Source organism: Maylandia zebra, linkage group LG18 (assembly GCF_041146795.1).
Source record: "Maylandia zebra isolate NMK-2024a linkage group LG18, Mzebra_GT3a, whole genome shotgun sequence".
Classification (NCBI taxonomy): domain Eukaryota; kingdom Metazoa; phylum Chordata; class Actinopteri; order Cichliformes; family Cichlidae; genus Maylandia; species Maylandia zebra.
The window spans coordinates 33886945-33911339 of NC_135184.1; the positions used below are offsets into that span (position 1 = coordinate 33886945).

At 45.6% G+C, this 24395-nt stretch overlaps 1 long non-coding RNA gene across 1 annotated transcript; it reads right to left on the reverse strand.

The window, feature by feature from the left end:
* Positions 1 to 204: 204 nt before the first annotated feature.
* On the reverse strand, positions 205 to 2018 carry LOC143413651 (uncharacterized). Its single transcript, XR_013094270.1, has 3 exons — positions 1886 to 2018; positions 1620 to 1798; positions 205 to 381 (listed from the first exon to the last, which is right to left on the reverse strand). It is a non-coding gene; the product is annotated as an uncharacterized LOC143413651 (long non-coding RNA).
* Between the last annotated feature and the right edge of the window lie 22377 nt (positions 2019 to 24395).

Here is a 24395-nt window from a genome sequence, read left to right on the forward strand (position 1 = left end):
GTGGTGTGGTTTTTTAACTCCCAAATATGAATATGAACTTTAAATTCATACCATCACTGAATGTTTTGTGGCAAACAAGTAGCACAAAATCTCCTTTTCTCCTCTAGAATTGGGCATGGTGGACAAGGTCCATGGCATGGCTGGATCATTCTGTCATGGTAGTCAGACATAACTCAAATGCAGGACTCAAAGGTTTACAATCAGACGTGTGTTTATTTACAACGTGGTCACCAGGTGCTATATACAACAGTGGGAGGAAAGGGCTCCAGGGAATACAGAGGAAGGCACACAAGTCCAGACTTCACACTCTTCACTTGACAGTCATTTACAGAAATACACGCTCATCACAGTCCAAGGCCACAGGGAATAATCCAGGTAGGTCTGTGCCAGGAGAAGGAAGTACACGTTAGAACACGTGAACATGAGAAAGATAAATAGAGATGGTACGAGAGCCAAGGGTACACTGAGTAGATTAAGCACAATGATCCAGAGACAATTAAGCAATGGCTTTGAAGATGATGATGATTTGCAGGTGTCTGAATGTCAGCAGGTGAGTTGGCCAAGGGCAGGGAACCAGCAGGGAGGACCACAGGTAAACAAAAGAGGTGAGAGAAGGAGACAGAGGGGGAGAGAGAGAGACAACAACAAACTCTGGTAGGAAGTCAGGGAGGACTGGGGTACGATGACGTGGCAATTTTCTTTTATTGTTTTGTTTTTGTTTGTTTTTTTCAAATTGTGTATGAGTGTGTGTGTGTGTGTGTGTGTGTGTGTGTGTGTGTGTGTGTGTGAGAGAGAGAGAGAGAGAGAGAGAGACATTGTATGTATGCCTGGAATAGATTTTAGTAATTTTTGCTAATGTATGACTGTAAGCAACTAGCCTGGTACCAAGTATAACATTAACATTCTTGTTGTTTTGCTTATTTTATTGGCTGAGAATAAGCCAGTAGCTGTGGAATCTGGATGGTGGTGGGTTCTTTTCCCCACTCCCTTTGTTGTACAACAACCTGAGTGTAAAGTTGTTTTTAATTGCTTTATATTGTAAGGTAAAGACAAAGAAAACCCCAACAGTCATATGAACTCCCTATGAGTAAGCGCTTTGGCGACAGTGGGAAGGAAAAAGAAAAAAATGGGTTTTAACAAAAAGGGCTTCTCACTCTTACTAAACTTGTCACGGTCGGACGGTCCTCCCTGGACGACCTGCTTGTTGTGTGTGTGTGTCTCCTTTTTTCCTTCGCCCCTCCCTCCGGGTCCGTCTATGTTTAGGAGCCGTGCTTTCGGGAGAGTGAGAGTGTGGCGACCCCTGACCCGGAAGTGTCTCCGCTCAGCTGCTGACACACCTGCACCTAATCTTCCACCCAGCTGCCACTAATCATCCCCGTTTGGGCTGAGGTATTTAACGGTGTGTCCAGACGGCAGTCGACGCTGGATTGTACTCGAAGCTCGGTAGTAAAGTGTGCTCGTTATTGGTGACGTAGCTTTAGCCGGCTAGCCTTCTCATCTATTGTTGTCACCCGTCCATTAGGAGCAAGAAGTACGGAGCGGAGGGTTGGAGAGAAGGGCTCCCTAGGATTATCACTCGGGAGGAGAAGCACATTCGGATTACTACTGGGGAGACTCACCTGCACCACTACTGGGAACTTGGAGAAAACCACTGTTGGACTATTACACTTCTTTCATGTTTGAGACTGTTTTTGAGCACTGTAAATAAAAGCACTGTCTGCTTTGCATCCAGAGCTCCGCGACTGAGTCCATATTTCCCCATTACTCGTGACAAAACTGCTGCAGTGCTCAATATATACTGTGAATAAGAAATTACAACATTTACAACAACTATTTACAAATACTCTTAGCTCAAAACAACATATATTAATTACAAATGGCTCACGTGTTACGAAAAAGACCATCGCTCAGGATTCTCACAGAAATGATCAGAACTACAAACAACTAGCTGCTTTGTTGGTTGTAGAGGAGACAAGGAGAGAGGCAAGGTGGCTGTCAGCTGGAGATTAAGAAGCTGCTGTCCATTCAATCATCCAATCCGGACTTCAAGAGCTTTCTTGAGTCAGCCAATCACAGCCACACCCATACACCCAGCCTGGAGGGAGGAGATAAAAAATACACACACCCACACACACTCCAATGGGAGGAGCCACACATCAAAACAGGCAGCATGTGATCACAAACCACAACATTTCATGGAATCATAACATTTCCCCCCCCACCCAAAAATTGAACATTTCGCCCTTAACGAAATGCTGGATTCATCACCTAGATAGAGCATCAGCCATGACACTTTCTAAGCCTTTCTTGTAACGGCAGAGGTCTTACACTGTGAAAATCTGGGGGTGAAGCTGGTTGTGTTTTCTAAGGAGCTGTCTTATAGTCATTTTCTGATGGTTTCCACTGCCTCAATTGTAGGTATGCAAATGAAGAGAGAAACCACATCAAAGAACTCTATGGTTTCACCTGGATAAAGTGTAGGTTTCTGGACATTTTTTGTGAAGTCGGTGGAGTTTTTGATGTGACTGGGGGTGTTCCCCACAAGGGGTGCTAGGATAGTGACAAGGTGTTTGGAAATGTTCTAGGTGGCTGAGTTTATACTGCTAACAATGGGTCTGAGTGGGATTCCTTCTTTGTGGATCTTTGGAAGTCTGTAAATACAGGGTATAGCATCCCCGTTTTAAGGCTTCATTGGTATTGTTGTCACTGAGCAGTGAAGTAATTTTTGTGTCATAGTCCATTGTGTTTAGAACAACAGTGTACCTTCCCTTGGTAATATGGTGATGTTTTGGTGTTTGCTCGGGGATGTGAGGGCCTTGTTTTCGTTTTTATTGTGTTTAAGCTCCTTAGATGACGATGACCTAGATGACTGTGAACATTCACAGACAACACCTTCAACACACCACGCTCCTCCTTGCCATAGCATTTGTGTTGTGCCTCATCAATCTTGAGTTGTTTAAGTTGTTTATGTTCAAGAAAGGACTTTATAAAAGATGGACGATGTGGCCCCACTTCCTTCCATTGTACAAAAATAAAGCTTAAAGGTTTCATAGAAGTGTAATTTGTTCTATTTAGTTGTATTTTTACTCAGTTGTATATAGTATTTGTATTTGTATTCTATTTTTATCTTATTGTATATTTATTTTATTTTATTCTACTGTATATAGTATTTTATTCTATTCTGTACAGTTGTGTACTGTATTTATTCTTATTGTATTCTAATTTTTGCCTCATAACTTTTGCACTGTCCACTTCCTGCTGTGACAAAACAAATTTCCCACGTGTGGGACTAATAAAGGTTATCTTATCTTATCTTAATAAGGCGCGTGCACACGCAGCGGCTTCTCTCTCTCCCAAACAAACTACTTTTTCGTGTTTTTCGTCCTGCAAGTTGCAGTGTTTTTGTAAGTCTTTGTCGCGTCTATCTGTGTGCAAGCGAGGATATGCCCGAACACTTCTTCTCGACATCGGCAGAAACAAACTTTTTAAGTTAAACTCTGTGGACACCGAGAAGCTGAAAGATCTGGGTTTGCTCCGAAGGCCTACTCAATCACCGACCCCCACTCCTGCACTTCGCCCACAATGGATGCGCCTCAAGCGGTGTGAGAGGAAGCAGAAGAGGGGTAAGCGCGGTGGCATCTGAGCTAGGCTAGCGGCTAGCCCACACAAACCCGCCATCCCCTCTATCGTTCTGGCCAACGTACGCTTGCTAGAAAATAAACTGGACGACATCCGACTGCTACGTTCATCTCAAAGGAACGTAAAGGACTGCTGTGCTTTTGTGTTCACGGAAACATGGCTTAGCGACAGTGTCCCGGACCGCGCCATTCAGCTCGACCAGCTAACATGCTACCGTGCTGACAGAGTCATCGTCGCGGGAGGTAAGACCCGCGGGGGAGGACTTGTGTTTACATCAATGACGCCTGGTGTCGCGATGCTGCTGCGGTCTGCAAACACTGCTCACCAGTGCTGGAGTGTATGGTTATTAAGTGCCGGCCATTCTATCTACCGAGGGAATATACAGCCATACTACTGTGCGCTGTGTACATCCCTCCCTCCTCCAATGTCAACAACAGGAATGAGGCACTGAATGAACTGTACCAGCACATCAGTGAGCAGCAGACAGCCCATCCTGATGCTTTTCTCATCCTGGCTGGGGATTTCAATCATGCAGACTTAAAGTGCGTGTTTCCAAAAATACAACAACACATAGACTTTCCAACAAGGGGAAATAACACACTGGACTTTGTTTACACCACCCAGAGAGGAGCCTACAAAGCTTTTCCCCTCCCCCACCTCGGCGCCTCAGACCATATCACTGTCATGCTAATGCCTGCTTACAGACCGCTCGTTAAAACCACCAAACCGGTTCGTAAGCGGATACAAGTGTGGCCAGAAGGGTCTTCAGAGGCTTTACAGGACTGCTTTAATACTACAGACTGGAACATGTTTAAGCAGGCTGCCACCTACAACAACACCACTGACCTCCAGGAGTACGCAGAGACTGTTACTGCCTACATCAACAAGTGTATTGAGGATGTAACAGTCACGAAAACCATAACTGTCCGGGCCAATCAAAAACCATGGATGACAGGAGAGGTCTACAGGCTGCTGAAAGCTCGGAATGTTGCCTTCAGAGATGGAGACGAGGCAAGCCTGAGGACAGCTAGGGCCAACCTTTCCCGTGGCATCAGAGAGGCTAAGAGACAGTACTCCAGGAAAATATCTCATCACTTCAAAGACAGCAGAGACTCACGGAGCCTGTGGCGAGGCATTCAGACCATCACAGATTACAAGCCCCCACCACAGACCTGTGATAGCACTATCCCCCTGCTGAACGAGCTGAATACTTTCTTTGCTCGCTTTGAAGTCCAAAACAGCACCACTGCACAGAAGACCCCACCCCCTCCTGGTGACCAGGTGATGACTCTGTCCCCGGACAGCGTGAGGAGATCCCTCAGCAGGATCAATGCACGTAAAGCTCCGGGTCCTGACAACATTCCTGGTCGTGCTCTGAGAGACTGTGCAGTGGAACTCACTGATGTCTTCACAGACATCTTCAACATATCACTCATCCAGGCTGTCGTCCCCACATGTTTTAAAGCCACCACAATCATTCCGGTTCCAAAAAAGTCATCTCCCTCCTGCTTTAATGACTACCGTCCTGTTGCACTTACTCCCATCCTGATGAAGTGCTTCGAACGACTAGTCATGCAACACATCAAGTCTGTCCTGCCCCCCTCCCTGGATCCCTTCCAGTTTGCGTATCGGCCAAACCGCTCAACCGATGATGCCATCTCCACTGCACTCCACTCAGCACTCACACACCTGGACAAAAAAGACTCATATGTTCGAATGCTGTTCATAGATTTCAGTTCAGCATTCAACACTATAATCCCCCAACAGCTCACTCAAAAACTGGTCCAGCTGGGGCTCAACACCTCACTGTGCAACTGGCTGTTGGATTTCCTCACCGGAAGACCTCAAGCAGTACGGGTCGGCAGTAATACATCCAGCACCATCATTTTAAACACGGGGGCCCCGCAGGGATGTGTGCTGAGCCCCCTCCTCTTCACTCTGCTGACCCATGACTGCACTCCATCATATAGCTCCAACCTCTTCATCAAGTTTGCGGACAACACAACGGTGGTGGGTCTCATTAGCAACAGGGATGAGACCGACTACAGAAGTGAGGTGAGACGCCTGGCCACGTGGTGTGTTGACAACAATCTCTCTCTGAATGTGGAGAAGACGAAGGAGATTGTTGTGGACTTCAGGAGAATGCACACCCAACATGCTCCTCTGACCATTGACGGAGCGTCTGTGGAGAGAGTGAGCAGCACCAAGTTCTTGGGTGTGCACATCACAGAGGATCTCTCCTGGACGTACAACACCACAGCACTGGCCAAGAAATCACAGCAGCGTCTCTTCTTTCTCCGCAAACTAAGAAGAGCAGGAGCACCAGCCCCCATCATGTACACTTTCTACAGAGGCACCATCGAGAGCATCCTGTCGAGCTGCATCACTGTGTGGTTTGGAGCCTGCAATGCGTCCTGTCATGGAACCCTCCAACGCATGGTGAGAGCTGCAGAGAGGATCATTGGTGTCTCTCTCCCCTCCCTCCAGGACATTTACAGCACCCGTCTCACTAAAAAAGCCCTTTGCATAGCGGCTGATCCCATGCACCCAATGCAAAGCTTCTTCAAGCTGCTGCCGTCAGGGAGGAGACTGCGGAGTCTCCAGGCCAGGACCAGCAGACTGAAGGACAGCTTCATCCATCAGGCTGTCAGGAAGCTTAACTCCCTCCCGATTCTGCCCCCTCTCTCCTCCTCGCCTCCATGGTCTCACTGAACTCTGTCACACACACACACACACACACACACACACACACACACACACACACACACTCTGACTCACTCACTGGCCTGCACCAGTTACCAGTCACTTTGTGGAGCATTGGACTGCCATTACCTCATACGACTTTGTTGTTATACTATCTCTTACCGTACATTACTAAATCTCCATTTGCACTATTTGCCTATTTGCACTACTCTGCCTGGTTTACACTCAATGTCATTTACCCTTACCTGAATATTGTATATTGTATATTGCATAGCTTTCTTGTTAATTTGTATTGTATTTATTTATTTAAATTTTTACTTTTTAATTATTTTATTTACATTTTTTAATCACTCTCTTTATTTAAATGTTCATTTGCTATTTCATCTAGGGTTTGAGAGTAACGAAATTTCTATTCTCTGTATGCCCTGTACATGTGGCAGAATTGACAAATAATAAAATAAAATGACAAATGACAAATAAAAATAATTTCCCCCAGGGATCAATAAAGTATTCTGATTCTGATTCTGATTAAAGTTGACTTTGACTTTGACTTTGATAACATGATCCAACATCCAGATTATTATCAACAGCTACATTAATCCTGGGGGAAAACAAGTGAGGGAAACAATCAGGACCAAGCTGGCTTTCATCACTACTGCCTGTGCCAGATGTTCTGCTGACTCACGGATAGAGAGACCCACTGAGGCCTGTCCCAGAAGATGGAGAAACCCAGCACTTTATGAACACCTTGATTTTGACCTTTGCTTTGTGTAATGGATTTTTACATAATGATGTAACTCAGCCCTGTTGAAAGTCCATCCATTCATCTTCTTCCACCTATCTGAGGCAGTAACCTAAGCAGAGAAGCATGGACCTGCCTGTAGCTCAGGAGGTAGAGCTGGTGACCTGCTCTACCTGGTGGTTTGATCCCTGGCTGCCCCATTCTGCATGCCAAGTATCTTTGGGCATGCTCTACGGCATGCTCAAACACATTCATCAGAGTATGAATGTGTTTGAATGCTTAGATAGAAAGCACTTAAAGCATAGAAGAAAGTTCTTGTCACGGATTGCCGGGGCAAGCCGTGTGGAATTGTAGAAAGGGACCAAAAGGCGGCAGCTCTGGTGCAGGTGAGTGTTTATTCACAGAGGTGGGTAAGTACAAACAACGGTGGCGACAAAACATGAAACTGGAAACCTAAACTGGGTAAACTAATAAGACAAACCAGAAACGAGGATGCAGGGAGGTCCGGAGAAATACATACGGGAAGACGCAGGGAGACCGAGGGGAAACAACACAGACGAACCAGCAATTACTATGACAGAAGACACAACTTAAATACACTCAGAGAACACAGGGAGATTACATACAGGTGGGAACACAGCTGGGAGTGATCACGTGACGAGAGTAGGGAGACAAACTGAAACACTCACATAAGACGCAGACCTTCACAATAAAACAGGAAACACATACACGCAATGACATAACACACCAACTTAACACAGACTGGGGGACACAGAACATAGGAACATGAACCATGAAACAGAAGAGTATAAACACCCAAGGCAACCAAAACCACAGAATACTAATAAACTAAACAAACACGGAGTCGCAGACTCCGGATCATGACAGTTCTTGTGTGAATGGCTGAATCTGGCATGTTGTATGATGCACTGTAAGTGCTTGAGTGCCTGCGTTGGGAAAGTAGAAAAGTGCTATAAAAGAATCAATCCACTTGCCTCCCTCTCCCCAGCCACTTCCTCCAGCTTGTCTTGGGGAACACCAAGGCGTTGTCCTGGTTCTGCCTCAGGGCCTCCTCCCTGTGGGACATGCCCGAAACACCTCACACAGGAGAATTCCTTGTCAGATGAACTACCCCAACCTTCTCCTTTCAAGGTTGTGGAGTAGCGGCTCTACTCTGAGCCCCTCCTGAATAGCTGAACACCTCACCTTAAGGGAGAAGCCAGCCACCCTTCGGAGAAGGCTTATTTCCACTGCTTGTACTTATACTCTCATTCTTTCGGTCACTCCCCAAAGCTCATGACCATAGGTGAGGGTGAGTACATAGATCTACTGGTAAATCGAGAACTTCGCTCTTATGCTCAGCTCTCTCTGCACCACGGTGAAGATGAAGCCAACAGAACCACATCATCTACAAAAAGCAGAGACAGGATTCTGGAACTGGAAGCCTTCCACCACTTGGTTATAGCTAGAAATTCTGTTCATAAAAATTATGAACAGAATCGGTGACAAAGGGCAGCCCTGGTGGAGTCCACTGCACACCGGGAACAGGTCTGACTTATTGCTGTCTATGTGAAAAAGACTCTTGCAATGGTTGCATAAGGATCGAATGGCCAGTAGCAATGGGCCAGAAACCACATACTCCCTCCCAAGTATGTGGAATGCCTTCTCCAAATCCACAAAACACATGTAGACTGGTTGGTCAAATTCCCATGACCCCTAAGTATCCTTGAGAGGGTAAAGAGCTTGTCCAGTGTTCCACGACCGGGACGAAAACCACATTGTTCTTCCTATATCAGGCATGGCAGGCACCAACCTGGTGGCTGCAACTCAGCAGCTTCAGCAATGCAGATGCTGAACATGGTCCATTTGAACTCAATGTCCCCATTCTCCTTCAGGATACTGCTGAAGCTCTGCCAGAGGAGAAGTTGAAAATTTTGTGGACCGGGGTCTCTGCCAAATGTTCCCAGCACACCCCAATTATACATTTAGGCACCCCAGGTCTGTCCAGCATCCTCCCTAGCCACCTGATCCAACTCACCACCAGGTGGTGATCATTTGACAGCTTAGCACCTCTCTTCACTTCCAGAGTGTCCAGAACATATGGCCACTCCAAGACTCCAAGAAAGCTGGGTGCTGTGGTTCAGCACATTGGCACAGATAACAGTCTGGACCCAACAGTGTTATTTGAGTGATGTTAGATAAAAGATTAGCACTGTTGACTCAGACCTCATAGTTGGGAAAACAGTGATGATGGATGGGTGCTGAAAGGTGGAAGACGTGGTGCAGGCCGGGTGCTGGTGGTTGGACGAGCAGTGATGTTGGCTGATGGAGGAGAAGCAGTGTTGACTGAAGCTGGCTGGGAGCTGAAACATTTAAATGAGTCCAAATGATTCCATTGCTACAGCTAATGGACTTTTTTCTCTTTCTAAAAAATTGCTTGTTACTGTCACATTAGAGGGCACCGTGAAATTCTGTCAATAATTACACATTTAACCTAGCAATCTGTCCATTTTGCAATTGTCAGTTTGAGGAAAACAAACAAAACTTTGAGGGAGAATTATTCTGTAATTTTCACTAATCAGCATATTTTTTGTGTTTTATATATATTAAAACATCACACAAAAGCTGAAGGTAATAACTTTGATTTGAATCAGTTTTTCGCGAGCAAGCTAAAGCCATATGGTAGAAAGGTTGAAATATTTATAAAGAGGCCAGTTGGGTGTTATTATCTCACTAGTCCTGGGGTTGAGCCCCAGAGTATGAGAAGTATTTTTGCTGCTAGGCATATTAAGGTATTAATATTTTTTTGTTTATTTGTTGGCTGAACAGTTTGTGTTGAGCCATACATCAACAGTCAACCCAAGGAAGTATGGCGTCTATGGTCTGTTGTCTGCCAAAATTGATCTCACAGACTTTGTACCCCTGGCAATCCAGGGGTATACATTTATTTATTACTGATTAATTAATTAATTAATTGTTTTTTTTATTTTAGATTTTTGTATGTATTATTTTCATGTCATCCTCCCACCGTCTCCTCCCACCGTCCAAAGACATGCAGCTTGTGGGGATAGGTTAATTGGATAATCCAAATTGCCACTAGGTGTGAATGTGCGAGTGAATGTGAGTGTGAATGGTTGTCTGTCCCTATGTGTTAGCCCTGCGACAGACTGGCGACCTGTCCAGGGTGTACCCTGCCTTTCGCCCTATGACAGCTGGGATAGGCTCCAGCGCCCCCCGCGACCCTGAAAAGGATAAGCGGAAGCGAATGGATGGATGGATCATCCCCATGTGAATGAAATGTTGAATTCTCCTTTTGTGTTTGTTTCACATGCCATATTCAGTGTACATTGCCTGAACGTAACTTAACTGGGGATTTAAGCTTCAGCAGAAAATCTACATTGTAACCTGTGGTGTAACTTTGAACCTCTATGATCCCTACGCTGTCATCTATTCACCTCCCTGAAAATGTGAGTCGGGTTAACGCAGCACACAACTCCTGTAATTGGTCTGTTAAGCAACATTGATTCCTGTTTTGCATTTGAGGCTTTTTTGCCGCAAAAAGCTGATGGTGTATTGTCATCCATTGTACATCTACTAAAAATCTCCTCGTGACCTTGACCCACAAGGTCAGAGGTCACGTTTTCTGAAAATCATGTGGATTCAATAACTCTGAGTGACTCTGAGCAAGCACAGAGTGACCTTACTTCCTACAGGGAGTGCAGAATTATTAGGCAAGTTGTATTTTTGAGGAATAATTTTATTATTGAACAACAACCATGTTCTCAATGAACCCAAAAAACTCATTAATATCAAAGCTGAATGTTTTTGGAAGTAGTTTTTAGTTTGTTTTTAGTTTTAGCTATTTTAGGGGGATATCTGTGTGTGCAGGTGACTATTACTGTGCATAATTATTAGGCAACTTAACAAAAAACAAATATATACCCATTTCAATTATTTATTTTTACCAGTGAAACCAATATAACATCTCCACATTCACAAATATACATTTCTGACATTCAAAAACAAAACAAAGACAAATCAGCGACCAATATAGCCACCTTTCTTTGCAAGGACACTCAAAAGCCTGCCATCCATGGATTCTGTCAGTGTTTTGATCTGTTCACCATCAACATTGCGTGCAGCAGCAACCACAGCCTCCCAGACACTGTTCAGAGAGGTGTACTGTTTTCCCTCCTTGTAAATCTCACATTTGATGATGGACCACAGGTTCTCAATGGGATTCAGATCAGGTGAACAAGGTGGCCATGTCATTAGTTTTTCTTCTTTTATACCCTTTCTTGCCAGCCACGCTGTGGAGTACTTGGACGCGTGTGATGGAGCATTGTCCTGCATGAAAATCATGTTTTTCTTGAAGGATGCAGACTTCTTCCTGTACCACTGCTTGAAGAAGGTGTCTTCCAGAAACTGGCAGTAGGACTGGGAGTTGGGCTTGACTCCATCCTCAACCCGAAAAGGCCCCACAAGCTCATCTTTGATGATACCAGCCCAAACCAGTACTCCACCTCCACCTTGCTGGCGTCTGAGTCGGACTGGAGCTCTCTGCCCTTTACCAATCCAGCCACGGGCTCATCCATCTGGCCCATCAAGACTCACTCTCATTTCATCAGTCCATAAAACCTTAGAAAAACCAATCTTGAGATATTTCTTGGCCCAGTCTTGACGTTTCAGCTTGTGTGTCTTGTTCAGTGGTGGTCGTCTTTCAGCTTTTCTTACCTTGGCCATGTCTCTGAGTATTGCACACCTTGTGCTTTTGGGCACTCCAGTGATGTTGCAGCTCTGAAATATGGCCAAACTGGTGGCAAGTGGCATCTTGGCAGCTGCACGCTTGACTTTTCTCAGTTCATGGACAGTTTTTTTGCGCCTTGGTTTTTCCACACGCTTCTTGCGACCCTGTTGACTATTTTGAATGAAACGCTTGATTGTTCGATGATCACGCTTTAGAAGCTTTGCAATTTTGAGACGGCTGCATCCCTCTGCAAGATATCTCACTATTTTTGACTTTTCTGAGCCTGTCAAGTCCTTCTTTTGACCCTTTTTGCCAAGGGAAAGGACGTTGCCTAATAATTATGCACACCTGATATAGGGTGTTGACGTCATTAGACCACACCCCTTCTCATTACAGAGATGCACATCACCTAATATGCTTAATTGGTAGTAGGCTTTCGAGCCTATACAGCTTGGAGTAAGACAACATGCATGAAGAGGATGATGTGGACAAAATACTCATTTGCCTAATAATTCTGCACTCCCTGTAATCTGGGGCTACCATCAATCTAGTGATCTAAACAAGTACACAATCCTGTTATTCAGTAGTGATCTCTCCAGAATTAAACAATCATGGCTTTCAATGTCTTTTTATTAATTCCAAAGTAGTGTAATCTGGGGAAGTAATGACGTAGAATTCAGTTTCTGGGTCAAAACTCTCCTGATTCAATATGCCGCAATGCTGTGTTCCTCATTGCCTTAACAGGGATCTGAATTTTTTTTAAAAACACACTAATTAGTCATTTTACTGTTTTGACGAAATGGCTCCATCTGATAAGGTTACATTACAATTCTCTAGTGTTTGAAGAGGCATGTAAAATTAGCATAATTTTTTACTTCCTCTCCGTGAATCGCTACCTTATCGTGGTGGAGGGGTTTGTGTATCCCAGGGATCCCAGGGGCTATGTTGTCTGGGGGCTTTTGCCCCCTGGTAGGGTCTCCCATGGCAAATTTGTCCTGGGTGAGGGACCAGACAAAGAGCGATTCAGAAGACCCTTATGAAGAGAACATCGAGGGAACAGTTTACCCTGCCCGGGATAGGGTTACCGGGGCCCCGCCCTGGAGCCAGGCCCGGGGAGGGTGCCCGAGGGCGAGCGTCTGGTGGCCGGGCCTTAGTCCATGGGGCCCGGCCAGGCACAGCCCGAAGAGGAGACATGGGCCCATCCTCCCGCAGGCCCACCACCCGCAGGAGGCACCATAGGGGTCGGGTGCATTATGTGCCGGGTGGCGGCCAGGAGCCGAGGCCCTGGTGGACTGATCCCCAGCTGCCAAGACTGGCAATAGGGACATGGAATGTCACCTCTCTGGTGGGGAAGGAGCCTGAGTTAGTGCGTGAGGTTGAGAGGTACCGGCTAGATATAGTCGGGCTTGCCTCTACGCATGGCTTGGGCTCTGGAACCAGTCTCCTGGAGAGGGGCTGGACTCTGTCTCAGTCTGGAGTTGCCCTTGGTGGGCGGCGGGCTGGGGTGGGTATTCTAATATCCCCTCGGCTTGCTGCCGGTACGTTGGGGTTTTTCCCAGTGGATGAGAGGGTTTATTCCCTGCGCCTTAGGGTCGGGGAATGGGTCCTGACTGTCATCTGCGCTTATGCACCGAGTGGCAGTTCAGAGTACCCAGCCTTCTTAGAGTCCCCGGGGGGGGGGGGGGGGGGGGTGCTGGAAGGTGCTCCACCTGGAGACTCTGTTGTCCTCCTGGGAGACTTCAATGCTCACGTGGGTAACGACAGCGAGACCTGGAGGGGCGTGATTGGGAGGAACGGCCTCCCTGATCTGAACCCGAGGGGCGTTTTGTTATTGGACTTCTGTGCAAATCACAGTTTGGCCATAACGAACACCTTGTTCGAACATAAGAGTGTCCATAAGTGCACGTGGCACAAGAACGCTCTAGGCCGTAGGTCGATGATTGATTTTGTAATCGTATCACCAGACCTGCGACCATATGTTCTGGACACTCGGGTAAAGAGAGGGGCTGAGCTGTCAACTGATCACCACCTGGTGGTGAGTTGGATCAGGTGGCGGGGGAGGACGCTGGACAGACCCGGTGCACCTAAACGCGTAGTGAGGGTGTGCTGGGAACGTCTAGCAGAGGCCCCAGTCCGCGAGATCTTCAACGCACACCTCCGGCAGAGCTTCAACAGCATTCCGAGGGAGACTGGGGACATTGAGTCCGAATGGACCATGTTCAGCGTCTCCATTGCCGAAGCTGCTGCATTGAGCTGCGGCCGCAAGGTGGTTGGTGCCTGCCGTGGTGGTGATCCCCGAACCAAATGGTGGACACCAGAGGTGAAGGGAGCCACCAGGCTGAAGAAGGAGTCCTATCGGGCTTGGTTAGCCTGTGGGACTCTGGAGGCAGCCAACAGGTATCGACAGGCCAAGCGGAATGCGGCTCGGGCAGTGGCTGAAGCAAAAACTCGGGTGTGGGAGGAGTTCGGAGAGGCCATGGAAAAAGACTTTCGGACTGCCTCGAAGAGATTCTGGCAAAACGTCAGGCGTCTCAGGAGGGGAAAGCGGTGCTCTACCTGCACTGTGTATAGTGTTGGCGGAGCGCTGCTGACGTCGACTGAGAAAATTGTCAGGCGGTGGAAGGAATACTTCGAGGACCTCCTTAATCCCACTGACACGTCTTCCGAGGAGGAAGCAGAGTCTGGGGATGAGGGGAATGACCCACCAATTTCTGGGGGCGAGGTCACTGAGGCAGTTAAACAACTCCTTGGTGGCAGAGCCCCTGGTGTTGATGAGGTCCACCCCGAGTTCCTGAAGGCTCTGGACGTTGTAGGGCTGTCCTGGTTGACACGCCTCTACAATGTTGCATGGAGATCAGGGGCAGTACCCCTGGACTGGCAGACCGGGGTGGTGGTCCCCATCTTTAAGAGGGGTGTGTTCCAACTACAGGGGGATCACACTCCTCAGCCTCCCTGGGAAAGTCTATGCCAGGGTGCTGGAAAGGAGAGTTCGTCCGCTAGTCGAACCTCAGATACACTGCGGTTGGAACAATGCGGTTTTCGTCCTGGTCGCGGAACACTGGACCAGCTCTTTATCCTCTCGAGGATACTTGAAGGTGCATGGGAGTTGGACTTGGAGAAGGCATTCGACCGTGTCCCTCGGGGTGTCCTGTGGGAGGTGTTGCGGGAGTATGGGGTGTCTGGCCCATTGCTACGGGCCAGTCGATCCCTATACAACCGTTGCAAGAGCTTGGTTCGCATTGCCGGCAATAAGTCGGACTCGTTCCCGGTGGGTGATGGGCTCCACCAGGGCTGCCCTTTGTCACCGGTTCTGTTCATAATTTTTATGGACAGGATTTCTAGGCGCAGCCAAGTGGCGGAGGGCTTTCACTTTGGTGGCCTCAGAATCTCATCTCTGCTTTTTGCGGATGATGTGGTTCTGTTGGCTTCATCGGGTGGGGGCCTCCAGCTCGCACTGGAACGATTCGCAGCCGAGTGTGAAGCAGAGGGAATGAGGATCAGCACCTCCAAATCTGAGGCCATGGTTCTCAGCCGGAAAAGGGTGGAGTGCCCACTCCAGGTTGGGGATGAGTTCCTGCCCCAAGTGGAGGAGTTCAAGTATCTCGGGGTCTTGTTCGCGAGTGATGGGAGAAGGGAGCCGGAGATCGACAGACGGATTGAGGCTGCAGCTGCAGTAATGCGGACGCTGCACCGGTCCGTCGTGGTGAAGAGGGAGCTGAGTGTAAAAGCGAAGCTCTCAATTTACCGGTCGATCTACGTCCCACCCTCACCTATGGCCACGAGCTGTGGGTAATGACCGAAAGAACGAGATCGCGGATACAAGCAGCAGAAATGAGCTTCCTCCCAAGGGTGGCTGGACTCTCTCTTAGAGATAGGGTGAGAAGTTCGGCCATCCGGGAGGGGCTCAGAGTAGAGCCACTGATGCTCCACATCGAAAGGAGCCAGCTGAGGTGGTTCGGGCATCTGACAAGGATGCCTCCTGGGCGCCTCCTGGGTGAGGTGTTCCGGGCATGTCCCACCGGGAGGAGGCATCGGGGCAGACCCAGGACACGCTGGAGAGATTATATCTCTCGGCTGGCCTGGGAACGCCTTGGTGTTCCCCCGGATAAGCTGGAGGAGGTGGCTGGGGAGAGGGAGGTCTGGGCCTCTCTGCTTAGGCCCCCGCGACCCGGCCTCGGATAAAGCGGGTGAAGATGGATGGATGGTTTTTTACTTGTTTAGCTAGCGTTGAACAATGAGTACCCAATAGTAAAAAAACAAACCGGCTTTTACTAGAGTCTTACATAGGCTTTGGATTTTAATGTGGTCTCTCACCTCGAAGACATCACTGTGTCCCGGATGTCATTATTCCCTCTCCTCCAAGTGAAGCTTGCAAGCTAAGGGTCAACAAATATCTGACAATCCTGAAATGATCCAGTACTGTCAGGGTCCTGGGTCTCTGGACCTCAGTGTGTTTGTATTATAAATTTATGTTCTAAGTTTTCTTTGTTGCCCTAGTTTATTCAGAGCCTAGTGTCCTAGTTTGAGCTTCTTGTATTCTTTTTGGTTCCCTGTGTATTTAATAGGGTTCCCTCGTGTAGTTGCCCTCTGCGTCTCCCTTTGTGTAACTGTGTTTATATTGTGATGTTAGTTCTGGTGCCTTTTATTCCATGTTTTCCTCACCTCGTCATGTGCTGCTACTTGTTCTCTCTCTCCCTCCAGGTTGCCTCTGTGTATGTCTTGTGCTGCGTTGAAAGTTTGTGTCTGGTGTCAGCATTTTCAGTTTCCATGTCTTTCCCGTCCTGTCACGTGTAATTATCCTCACCTGTGTTCCCTGTGTGCTTCCACTTTCCTCGTTACCTTCTGGGTATTTATGTCCGAGTCTCCCTCTGTTCCATGTCACATCGTCCCTCATGCTGTGTGTTTCCCAGTGTCTCCTCGTGTGCATCTATTAGAGCAGGGGTCTCCAACTCCAGGCCTCGAGGGCCGGTGTCCTGCAGGTTTTAGATGTGTCCTTGGTCCAACACAGCTGATTCAAACGGCTAAATGACCTCCTCAACATGTCCTGAAGTTCTCCAGAGGCCTGGTAACGAACTAATCATGTGACTCAGGTGTGTTGACCCACAGTTATATCTAAACCCTGCAGGACACCGGCCCTCGAGGCCAGAGTTGGAGACCCCTGTATTAGAGTTTCCCAGTTTCGTTTCGTTTTGTATGCTTTCTGCCCTGCCAGCCAATACAGCTGTGGCTTTTTGAGTTTATTGCTTGTGTCCAATCCCTGCCTGCACACAGCCGTAACATGATGAGTACTATACTATATTGCCTGATCCGGCTACTGTCCCCTTTTTAAAAGCTCTTCTTTCCAAATTTGAGCTCAAATATCATTCTGATTGGACTGTCTATATGATTTCCTTGGTTGACCAGTCATTTCTAACCCAAATGAAGCTCAAACAAAGGTTGTTTGTTTTTTATTTAAGCTAATAGACTTGAACGAACTTTGGGACCTGTTTGGGAAATTATGTTCAGTTCAGTCTGGTACCTTTTTTTTGGACTGGCATTTTCTTCCAAGTTGTAATTTCTAATTTATTTTGCTGATTTTTAACTTAATGAATCTGTTAATGATTATTTCTTTTACTCTGCAGCAAGACAGCAGCCTGTTGGGCATTCTTTGAGATACCTACTGCATTTGGGAGCTCCATGAGGGAAGAACCAACACTTTTCAATTTGGTGTATGCACCAAACACTTCACTTTATACACTTCATGGGACATAGAGCACCTGCCTTGAAGTCTTTTAAGGTCCAGTCTTCTCCAGCAAGACTGCCATTACTGTTTTAGATTGCAGTTTTTCCATTTTTCACAGATGCTGGCAGACTTGGTAACTTTGTGGATGATGCTTCCAGTGAGATGGAACAGAATACATTTCTCGGCTTTTATGAGTTCCACTCTGACAGATGCACTGGGGGTTGCTCCACTGTGTCCACTGTGCAGAAAGCTACTGTCATCTTCCTGGTAACTCCCAGACCTGAAGGTGGCAAGGAACTGCCCAACAGATACTATCATTATCATATATTACTGAGTGCACATTGGAATTCAACTTGAGTTGGGACAGGAATTTTAGACCTCACACAGCGGAAAGTGTTTTTAAGGCAGCCATGTGGTGATGGAAGATTAAGCAAGTAAGCAGGACGTGGAGCAATAGTTTTCTGACCGTCGCTGTGATAATTGTTTTAGATATAATATCATAGAAATGTAAACTCAGCTCCAACTGGAGGCATTTGTTTTGTAGTTTTTGGTTTTGTGCGGAGTAAATAAATGTTTTCCTTTTTTACATTTGCCTCATTTTTTTCCTACCGAAAGGCATACAAGTGATCCAAGAAAAGCACAAGTCAGAGACTTTACGTCCTACAGAAGCGGCAAAGAAGGACCGAAGATTGCCGCTAGCTCCCCTTTGACCCGTCTTCATGCCATGGAATAGATGAACAATATTCTGGAGGAAGGAGATGGCCTTTTCATACTACTACATTTTGAGCTTGCTCAGGGCTGTAATTTGGATGATGAGATGACATGAGAACAAACCAATGATCTATCTACTCTACAAACCATGCAGTAGTAATATAGCAGAGAGGGCAGTTTTCTTGCTGCATTTTTGAGCTATTGGTTTTTGTAGATATTTTTTGGTCACAGAAAATTTTGTTTTCTTTAGAGCTCTATTTTCTTTCCTTGTTTTCCTTAGCCTTTGCGTTTTGGATAGTTTGTTCTTGTCTCTTAATTATTTTATTTTATTTTCAGGATAATTGACTGTCCAAAGGGTCCCTGGCATACTGTCTGTGTCCTGCCTCACTGGTATACTGGCAGACTGCTGGCTGACTGGGAGGTGTAAGCTCTTCCTGTCTCTGATCTCTAGCCTCTTCTCTGTCACCCTCACTTTTTCTTCCCTCAGTCTTTATAGCTGATATAAAGGATCAGAGGAAACATTAGTTGAACTACTGCTGATTTTGTAAGTTTGCCCACTAACAAAGAAATGATCAGTCTATAATTTCTATGGTAGGTTTATTTGGACAAACAGAAACATAAAAAAATCCAGAAAAATGCATTTCAAAAAAGTTATAAATTAATTTGCATTTTCATGATGGAAATCAGTATTTCCTCCCCTGCAATCACCAAGATTTCTTTCTCCCAGGTGTATTTTATACAGGAGCCTTCTCAACTCATTACATGTATAAAAGACAGGTGTCCATAGATGCAACCACTCCATCTAGATTCCAAACTCTGCACCATGGCCAAGACCAAAGAGCTTTCCAAGGATATCAGGGAGAAGAGTGTGGATCTAAACAAGGCTAGAATGGGCTACAAGACCATCTCCAAGCAGCTGGGTGAGAAGGCGAGACGAGTTGGTCTGATTATTCGCAAATGGAGGAACCATAAAATAACTGCTAATCTCCCACGGTCTGGAGCGCCACACAAGATCTCACCTCGTGGAGTTTCAATGATAATGAGAACGGTGTGGAACCAGCCCAGAAGTACTCAGGAGGAACTTGTCAGTGATCTCAAGGCAGCTGGGACAATAGTCACCAAGAAAACAGTTGGTAACACATTACGTGAAGGACTGGAATCCTGCACTGCCCGCAAGATCCCCCTGCACAGAAAGCACATGTACAGGTCCATTTGAAGTTTGCCACGGAACATCTCAATGATTCAGAGGAGGACGGGGTGAAAGTGTTGTAGTCAGATGATACCAAAATCGAGCTCTTTGGCATCAACTTGTAGTGTTTGGAGGAGGAATGCTGCCAAGAACATCATGCCCACCGGCAAACATGGAGGTGGAAACATTACTGTGGCAGGCCGTGGTCTGCGGTACGGCAATGGGGGAAGCGGACGCACCTGAGCGGCATCCGCAATCATGACCCGCCAGCTTGAAACAGATGTAGCGGATGTCGGGGTGTGCAAGGGACCTGCCAAGCCCGAGGTCAGCGTGCTGTCTAGACCAGCCTTGCTTCCACCAGAGGCCGGTGCGCTGTGTGGTCTTGCACACCGGCTTGGGGGTAAGTTCGGCTGGATGGCTCCGTGGCCTCAGTCGGGCGATCAGGGCAAATTATGTATTTATGTATACTTTATCATGGGGTTAGTCATCGTACACACAGTTATTTAAATCAAGTGTTTTTGATTTACAAAAAACATAACTGTGCTGTTGTACTCTGTTTAATGAAACTATAATTACGTCAAGAAACTTGTAACTGAAATATGAATTCTTAAGCTTTCAGTCCCTTTCACTTCTCCATAATCTATAAATATGATAAAAGATGTGACTGAGCTTGACTGGCATACAAGTTTAGAAACTGTATTAAAAAGATGAGTGCAATAAACAATGTTAACTTACTCTTTAGCTGGCAGCCAAAACTGCCGAAAGGCTGATTCTGAAAACAGTTTTAACCAACAACCAAAACCATTGAGCTAACAGCCCAAACTGTTAACCCTGTGAGTAACAGTAACTGTTCAGACTAATCCTTGAAGATGTTACTGTTAGAATGCATATATATTGATTGAACCACATACACAATTGTATGTTTTATGTAAGTATTGTAAATCAGTGCATTTATAGATAATTAATTACCAAAAATTGACAGTCTGTCTCCCTGGAAGTTGATTTAAATTTGCTGGTAAGCTAATTATTTGTAGTCGCCGTGTATCATGTGACAACCCAAATTCTGGACCCCTGCTGACACAACTCTGACTTACTCAACGACTCTGGTCGGAGTATGTCCACAGAGTAACTTGTGTAATGTACTGTAATTATATTATTTTACACATATAATATATAATTGAACTGAATCTATACTTCACCACCTCTTGACTTACCCTTCATGACAAAAACATCACAAATCTCTTATGCACAGTTACTCTGAAGCTGCATTTGATTTAATTTAATTAAAAAAAAGAGCTCTTTTTCATCTGCAATGGATTCACTGCCCTGCCTATAATCACAAATCACAAAAGAGTGGCAAAACAATTATTATGTCACTCTATCATCTGATTATGCATAATGTGGAGGTCAATAATCCTTTCAGTAAATCAGAGTTTATCAGGGTAAGCCATAAACTTTAGATTGTGCCTTCCACTGCCTTGGAAGTGGCTCAGCTCCTCACTGAGCATGTTTTCTGTCTTCGTGCTATTCCATATTTTGGACTGAGGTCTGCAATTCACGTTTAGAGTCTGGAAGAAATTCTGCGCTCAGGTCAGCCTGTCATAAGGTTTTCATCCTCATAGTAATGACCAGACAAGGAGGCTCAACCAGGAGCTAGAGGCAGCTCTGCATTGTGTAGCGTCCTCCAAGGGAACCACCTAAGCTCCCACCTAGTGTGGACCACAACACCCTAACGTCTGCTGCCACAGAGCTGTCTCCCTTTGAGGTGAGCTTGGGATACCAACCTTTCCTCTTTCCGTCTAAGGAGGCCAAGTTAAATGTCCCATCCATCCACCATCACCTCTGTTGCTGCCAGAGAGTCTGGAGAGCCACTTGGCCACTTTGCTAAAGAATCGCAGAATAAACAGCGTGCAGACTGACATTGCTTTCCAGCGCATAGAAACATCCCTAGTCAGAAAGTCTTGTTGTCAGCAAAAAATATCCAACTTTACAGTGAATCCAAAAACCGATCTCCAAGTTTTGGTGGCTTGTTTGAGATCCTGTATGTGTCTGCACATATACTTGGCCAATAAACACGATTCTGATTCTGATTCTGTCAATAAATAATTCTGTCATTCCATCTCAGATTACCTCAGTATATGAAAATTCACAACAAAACCAAATTAACTGCTAAACCTTTCCTCACTGTCTTACGAGTAGGTTCATTATTCTGTTGGTTCACAACAATGACAGGTGTTTAAATTCTTTTTTTCTTTTAAGAAGAATTTATTTAGCATAAGAGCACGAAAACACTCTCAAAACACCTCACAACACATAAAACTGTTTTAGTGGCAAAGTGCAAACCCCAAAATAATTATGCTGCAGAAAAATAAAACTACACTAAAACACACACACCAACTATTTAACAGGTTTAATATCTGACTTTATAAAGGCATGGTGCAGACATGAAAAAAATAATTTTCTGCAATATGAGAGTAATGAGCTCCACTCTATCCGGTCGTTAAGTGATGACGTGACGAATCCTACTGCGTTTAGTCCTTAGTGGAGCAACAGAGTCAAGGATGTTGGAGCATATTGAGTTAAAAAGGTTAGCTAGTTCAACTGATAGTTCCGCACTAGGGTTGGCATCATAGAGGAGCGAGTTAGTAAAAGTGGGGGGAAAGTGAGCAGTGGTCACTGAATTGTTCGCATCTGACGCACAGGTCGCTCGCTGTCCAACTCCACATTACACACTGCAACATTAAACATAACTGGGAAATGATCTGATATCCCACAATCCTTGATTTCCGTAATCCGATCGTTAAGTGATGACGTGACGAATCCTACTTCCGGGTCTAAAGTAGTCTGCGTTTAATATGGCTTTTGTGTTGTTAACATGTTTAATGTTTTGTATTTTCTTCTATTTGATCTCAAAAAGCTCCTAAAAACAGTCAGTGATCACTGTTGACCTCCCTCGGCTTTTATTACCGCTAATCATTTATTTAAGCTCAGTCTTTAAAACCTTAGGATGTAACTACAGCCCAGCCCGTGCAGCAGTATATGAATGACTAACCTCGTATTGTGGATGGATTATCTCAGTTGTTCTCCTGGCTGAAGTTTGGTCCTTTTACAGCATCCTGCCATGCGATTACATTTGTTCCTGACCACCGAGAACACTCACGTTAACTTTTATCCAGTGGAAAAAAGTTAGCTTGTTTATATTATGCTAACATAGCTGTGTCGCTAGCGGTCACGTAGCACATCATTATATACCAGCTAGCCAAACTTCAGTAACCCTACAAACGTCACTGCTGTTTAGTTTTCTGTCTTCATTTATGCTGGAAGTGATAACAGAGCTGTACGTTTGAATTTGTTTCCAAAACCCTGCAGTCAGGACATGCTATATTGTATTTAGATAGAAGCTAGCGAGCTAACTTCCTGCTAACTTCTCTGTTAAATGTCATAAATTCCTTTTTCATGGATGCCTGGATGTTAAACTCAATTGTTACACCTGGTAGACCAGAACGCTGATCATTTTATTAAAGATGAAAGACTTTAGACAGTTTTTCAACTCTCAGTAATGCCATAGTGATCGTTTGATATATGGACCTGCAGCGGAGTTTGAGCCCAGACACGGCTAGTGACGTCAGACTGAACAACCGGATTGAAAGGTGATAACACCAGAGCACATTTTACATACAGGTGTACAAACATGTGTGTGTGTGTGTGTGCGCGCGCATGTGTGCGTGTGTGTTAACCACGCCTTTTGCTCCATTTCTGAATCTCAGCTTATCTGTTTGTTCTTCTCTGTGCAGAAAACCTGGAACCACTGAGAGTGATTTACTAAGAGACAAAGAGAACTGTGGGTCTGTCTGCACTGATTGCAAATCTTTTTTAAAGCACTTGCTGAAATAACTCTTGCTAGGGTGTTTTTTTAACAGAAGCCCAGTGAATCATCATCAGAGTAATAGCTGCAAATGTTAACAATCCTATCCCAATACTTAATTATGACGCTGATAAAATAATGAAAAATAAATTTTCACTCGATCCAGCTGGACTGCACTGATAATTGATAATTAAGGTTGCTCTCGACTAGCTGCGTGCACTTGATTTGTAGAAACAAATATTCGATGTACATATGTATCTATCCTCTGACTTTTTTGTTTAGCACTGAAAACAAGAAAACATAGCTGGGGCAGTGAATGAACTGAGGCTGAACAAATTGACAGCACAAACTTTGTTATGTAGTGAAATGCACTCCCTGTAGGAGATAATGAAGGTAGTCCCTTGTAATGGTCCTGCTTCCCCTCACCATTCCCTCCTCTGGGACAAAGCCATACACCATGAACTGATAGATATGCAAAAGAGAAGACTGAGTGTAAATTAACTCAGTAATTTAGGTGTTACAGAGGCATAACGTGCCTGGTTGTTGTTGTTTTTTTGTTTTGTTTTGTTTTGGGTTTTTTTTCCCTTGGGCGGGGGGGGGGGGGGGGGGGGGGTATTCTTTCTTTCTTTTCCTTCATTTTATTATGTGCTGCTATATATGGTGTGGTGTAAATGCCACTAGAAACACTATGGAGGCATCAACAATTTACATTTTGACGCCAGCCGTAGATCTGGCTCCTGTTATACCATAATCATTACTACATCTGAGGCCAACGGGAGCATTTTACTCACTTCCCCAGATAAGCGTGTCCACCTTCAAGCCAAGCTAATGATCACTAGTCTTTGAAACTGTGGTGGAGCCACAGTGTGATGCACTGTGCACAAATTTCTTTGCTGGTTAGAAAACAATTATACCGTAAATCATTGTGTTTGAATCTGTTTATTGCTCTCAGCACAGCCACACAGCAAAGTTGGGCAGAAAGAAAACAGGGTTCAAACAGGATGACAAGGAAATAACAGAGCACAATAAGGTGGTACAGTGATTAGCAGTAGTTTTATCAGATGGTAAGAATGGGTT